The sequence below is a fragment of the Macaca nemestrina genome, chromosome 3 (assembly GCF_043159975.1).
Source record: "Macaca nemestrina isolate mMacNem1 chromosome 3, mMacNem.hap1, whole genome shotgun sequence".
NCBI classification, from domain to species: Eukaryota; Metazoa; Chordata; class Mammalia; order Primates; family Cercopithecidae; genus Macaca; species Macaca nemestrina.
The window spans coordinates 142,907,847-142,914,144 of NC_092127.1; positions in this window are offsets into that span (position 1 = coordinate 142,907,847).

Sequence of the window (6,298 nt, forward strand, 5' to 3'; positions counted from 1 at the left end):
TAGAGAAATGTCTACTTAAATTATTTTGCTCTTTCTTTAATTGCATCTTTTTTATTATAGAGTAGCAAGGGCTCTTTCTATACTGTAGCTATAAGACTCTTATGAAATATATGATTTGCAAGTTCTCAGTGTTTTTTGTTGCTTTTTATTTGAATGTCATGTTATAGAATTCTTTACAAAATCCAAAATCATGAAGATTTTACCTCTATGTTGTTTTCTAAGAACATTCAGTTTTTAGAACTTTGATCCATTTTGAGTTAATTTTTGTGTATGGTATGAGGTAAGGGTTTAGTTTCATTCTTTTGCCTGTGGATATCCAATTGTCCCAGAACAATTTGTGGAGATTATTCTTTCCCTATTAGTGGTTTAGGACCCTGTTCACAAAATGAGTTGGCCATGGAGATATGGGTTTAATTCTGGATTCTCAATTCTGTTGCATTGTGTTACGGACTGAATTGTGTTTCCTGCCCGCCATATACATGTATTGAAGCCCTAGCCCGTCTATATTTAGAGATACAGCCTTTGAGAAGGTAATGAAGATTAAATGAGGTCATAAAAGTAGGATCCGAACCCAATAGGACAGGTATCCTTATAAGAAGAGGAAGAAACACCACAAGTGCACGCTCACACAGGAGAAGAGAGTGAAAAGGCAGCCATCTGCAACCCAGGAAGAAAGTTCATACCAGAAACCATTCCTGATGACACCTTGATGTTGGACTTTCAGCCTCAAGAAATGTGAGAGAATACATTTCTGTTGCTTAAGCCATCCAGTCTGTGATATTCTGCTATGGCACCTACGCAAATAAACAAAAATGTTTGTCTTGTTCCAGTATCACTCTGTCATTATTACAATTGCTTTGTAGTAGGTTTTGAAATCAAGATATATAAGCTCTCCTTATTTATTGTTTTTCAGGTTTGTTTTGATATTCTGAGTTCCTTGCAATTTCATATTAAGTTTAGAGTCAGCCATCAATGTCAGCAAAGTCAGCTGGGATTCCAATGAAAATTGTGTTGAATCTGTAGATCAGATGGGCTATATTGCCATTTTAACAACATTAAGTCTTACTATCCATGACCATGGTATGTTTTTCCCCTTATTTAATCCTCTGTAATTTCTTTTAACACTATTTTGTAGTAACTCAGGGTGTAAATTTTGCACTTCCTTTGTTAAATATTTTCCTGTGTATTTTATTCTTTTTGATGCTAATATGAATGAAATTGTTTACTTATTTTCATATTATTTATTGTAAGTGTATAGACATACAAATTATTCTTGCAGAGTGATTTTGTATCCTACAAAACTGTTTAACTTAGTTATTATAGTCACTCCAGCTTTCCTGTGGTTGTTGTTTGCCTGAATTTTTTTTTTTTTTTTTTTTTTTTTTTGGTAGGATCTCACTCAGTCACTCAGTTTGGAGTGCAGTGGCGCCATCGCGGCTCACTGCAACCTCCACCTCCCAGGTTCAAGCGATTCTCATGCCCCAGCTTCCTAAGTAGCTGCGACTGCAGGTGTATGCCACCATGTCTGGCTAATTTTTGTACTTTTAGTACAGATGGGGTTTCACCATGTTGATCAAGCTGGTCTCAAAGTCTCGACCTCAAGTGATCTGCCCACCTCAACCTCCAAAGTGCTGGAATTAGAGACATGAGCCACTGCACCTGGTCTTTGATATTTTCAAATCCTTTTATTTTCAATCTATTTATGTCTTTGAATATAAAGTTTCTCCTGCAGACAACATATAGTTAGAGCATGTTTTTAAATCAAGTCTGATGATCTCTTCTTTTTGATTTAATTTACTCTGATAAGTAGTTTCTGTTGCACGTATTTCATCCAGTATACAATTCATACTTTTCCATTCTTTTGCATGTTCATAATTTGTTGTTAGAAACTGAACATTTTAGATAATATGTCAAAGCAACTCTGGAAACTGGTATGCCGCCCCCTCTAGGATTACTATTATTATTTTCTTGTTTGTTTGTTTAGTGAGGGCTTTGTTATTTTAGTTGAAGTCTATTCCCCGGCTTCCGTTCCCTCACTTCTCAACATACACACCATTGTAAGCCTCTGATACTCTCTGATCAGGGAGGCACAGTTCTGAGTGTATCCAGCAATTATCCTGGGATGATAGTGGTACTGGTAAGACTCTCTCCCACCCTTTCCCTGATTACACCTAGCTGTTAAACTCTACTAATTTCTGGCCTATTGCTTAATTGTTTCCAACAGTGCCTTGGAACATAATTTTTTCTTTACAAATAAATCTAATTGGCCGGGCATGGTGGCTTATGTCTGTAATCCCAGCACTTTGGGGGGTCAAGGTGGGTGGATCACCTGAGGTCAGGTGTTCAAGACCAGCCTGGCCGGCATGGTGAAACCCCATCTCTAATAAAAATACAAAAATTAGCTAGGCATGGTGGCAGGCACCTGTAATCCCAGCTACTCAGGAGACTGAGGCAGGAGAATCGCTTGAACTCACGGGGCAGAGGTTGCAGTGAGCCGAGATTGCGCCATTGCACTCCAACCTGGGAGACAGAGTAAGACTCCATCTCAAAAAAAAAAAAAAAAAGATATACAAATAAATCTAATCATATTGTGACACTTTATATGGGAAAGTTTCTGAGATCAGTGTTTGCTATTTGTATTAACCCCAAGAGAGCTCCTCTCAGCTATCTTATTTCCCAGTTCTCTCTTACAAATTAGCTGGCATACAGTCTAGGCTATATTTTCATTTGGTCCCCAAATTTCTTCTCAATTGCTTTTCGCCACAATTTCTACTGTTCTTCAGAGTGCCCTTAAGTTTAAAATTATCTACACTTTGTTTGTAATAAAGTAGGCTCCCTTGGGAAGAGATAAGGAGTTGCCTGTTTTATGGCCTGATTCTCTCTCTAGGCAAAATTTCTGAGCTAGAGCTCCAGAGTTGGGGGTGGAAACAATGACAAGCTTCTCTCTGAGTGACACCATGGCTCTAAGAGCTGAATGCTTAGTGGATGGGGTGAGAGAGGAGTGTGGAGAAGCAGCAGTTTGTAGGTCTTTCAGCTTGCCACTCATAGTGTGGAGTTTTACCTCAAAGGCCAAGGAAAAGGCTCCCAGAGATCCAGTATTCCTATAACAGCCCAGTAGGTTCATCTTGCCCACTGCCCAGAAAAGCCAATTCCCTGAAAACAGCAGATACTGCAGCAAAGAAAGAGTTTAAGTATTGAAAGCTCAGAAGCTAAGGATAATTTGGTAGGCGGGGGTGACGAACTAGGTCCTGCTGATTGGTTCAGGATGAAATCATAGGTGTATCCAAAATGGTCTTCATGTGCTGAGTCAGTCTCCGGGTAGGGGGTCACAGGACTGGTTAAGCCAGTTCCCTGGTATGAGTCACAGATCCAGGTGGCATCAACTGGTCTGCCAAAATGCAAAAGTCTGAAAAGTACGTCAAAGACCAATATTGAGTTTTGACAATACTGTTGTTATCTATAAGAGCAATTAGAGAACTTACAAATCTTGTCACCTTCGGAACTGTGGCTACTTATCATTTAACTACATCTACATCTTAGCTTAATTCATTCCCCACTCATAATCCTAAGCTTTTGGTCTTTCGTTAGTCTTACAAAGGTGGTTTCTGTCCCCAGAGGGAGTCAGATTTTTAGAGAGAATATTATCCTTTCTTCAAAGTTAAACTATAAACTAAATTCCTTCCAAGATTAGCTCCACCTATGCCCAGGAATTAGTAAACACAGTTAGCTTGTTAAGTTAGAAGCATGACAGTGTCAGCTAGGTTATATTTCTCTCACTGTCATAATTTTTGCAAAGGTTGTTTCATTCTCAATGCACCACACCCAAGGTAGAACTTCCTTTCTACAAGAAAGGGTTGCGTGGGAGAAGGAAGCTTCCTCCTCCCAATTGTATTCACCTAAGACTTAGCCTTAGCAACCGGCAGCCGGGGCAGAAGCAAAAAAGCTCAAGTTATGTCCTATTGCAAAGAAAGCCCTGTAGCTGACACCTGGGGAATATAGAGAGTCATATTCTTACCTGCAGCTGTCTGGAGTAGAGTCTCTGCCTCACTGAGCTGGGAGGGACAAGGAAAGTAGTAGTTTCAGTTCAAATGTCACAGACTCACCTCTCTTGCCAGTTCATAGATTTCCTTGAGTAGATATTTCTTTATTTGCCATTTGCCCTTAGGACCATTTCCAGAGCATTTAAATGGTTGTTTCTTTATACACAATTTTCACCAGTTTCACTGAGGAGTGGCTCAGCAGAGTTTCCCACACTGCCATTCTAGAAGTCAATCTATTTCACTTGTATTTATTGTTTAGCTATATATGTTACTTACAAGACTCATCTTTGCTTTCCATTCCTAATTTTCAGTTTTCCTATAGTTAACTCTGTCTCTCTCCATTAAAACAGTGACTTCCAACTTTATATCAGTCCTCTCAAGTTTCAAAACTCTTAGTTTCCAGGAGATTTAGAAATCAGGCTTTTGTTTGGGCTGTTTACACTGAATACTCAAGACTCTGATATTGGCTATAATTTTTTTTTTTTAGAGTTAGGGTCTTGCTTTTTTGCCCAAGCTGGAGTGCAGTGGCACAATGTTAACTTACTGCAGTCTTGAACTCCCAGGCTCATGCAATCCTCCAACCTCAGCTTCCTAAGTATCTGGGACTACGGGCACGTGCCACCACAATCAGATAATTTTATTTATTTATTTACTTACTTACTTACTTACTTACTTATTGTAGAGACAGAATATTGCTATGTTGCCCAGCCTGATCCTGAGCTCTTGGTTGCAAGTTATCCTCCCAGCTCAGTCTCCCAAAGCACTGAGATTGCAGGCATGAACCATGACAACTGGCCTTGAGTATAATTTTAATCTAAGGCTTCAGGGAAGACAGCATTCTTCTCCACCACTGTCCTCTTCCATTATTTGGTCTATGGGTTAGCTCAGGTTCACGAGGAAGAGATAAGGATGGCAAAGTTGGAAAGAGAAAATGTTACTTCAATCTAAAATCTACACAGTCTGTGAATTCAAGGGAAGCCATTAGTAGGAGTTCTTACTGCTGTGCGGCTGATTTGTTATGAGGTAGTCACCCTTTGTTGAAGCCTGGCTGGCTTCCTTGAAAACAATCAGCAAGTGACTAACCAGGCATAGCAAGACTGGTGCTAACACAGGAAACCACCAAATGATGAGAGACCTGGGGATACCCAAAGGAAGTCAATAAAAGCATACTCTCAAATTCTTCCAGATTTTGGCTTACAAAGCCTCCCAAGACTTCTGGAAACCCTTTGTAAATGCTACTAGGAATGTTCCAGCCAGAGGGCTCTGAGAAATGATTCTTTAAAAGCTTGGATGCTTAAGTTTACAAAGCCCATTAAGTTTTTACTTCCAGTTGAAATTGTACATGAAAAAGCTGTTTTCAGAAAGAGTTCTCAGATAATTCTATTTGTGAATAATAATAGTAGTGTGATGGTTATTCTTCATACGTCTCTCCAAAATTCAGTCTCTATCCTTCTCTCCTGGCTCTATATTGCCAGCGGCTGACCCAAGCAGATTCGTTAGCATGCTCCAGAACCTTGCTGGTTAGTTAGTTTCCAGTTGGGTTAGGCCATTGGAAGGCATCAACATGAAATCGGAGCATGTGAGAAGAGAAAAGATGAGGTATTTCTTCCCTGTTCTCTCCTTGCTACACTGTTGCCTCTGTGGCAATAGCTGTTTCTCTAGATCTCTCACTGGGCCCTTCCTCCAAGGTTCCAGTCCTTAGCAGACTGTAGAAACACTAATTCCTCTCCTAAGAGCTTCTTGTTATGCTAGCTCTTGTGTCCCTCACTCTCTCATTTGTTCTCATCACCTGGTCCACATCTTTGTAGCACTCCCTTACCTGAGGAAGAGGCAATTATTTCCAAGACCACCGGTGGATGCCTAAAATCACAGATAATACCAAATGCTGTATATACTATGTTTTTGCTGATATGTACATACCTCTGAAAAGAATTGATTTATAAATTAGGCACCACAAGAGATGAATAACTAAGATAAAAGAGAACACGTATAACAGTATACTGTGCACTCCCATATATATATACACACATATACATATACATATATATATGGGAATTTATTAAGTATTAACTTACACAATCACAAGGTCTCACAATAGGCTGTCTGCAAGCTGAGGAGGAAGGAGAGATAGTCCAAGTCCCAAAACTGAAGAATTTGGAGTCCGATGATAGAGGGCAGGAAGCATCCAGCACGGGGGAAAGATGTGGGCTGGGAGGCTGGGCCAGTCTCTCCTTTTCACATTTTTCTGCCTGCTTTAT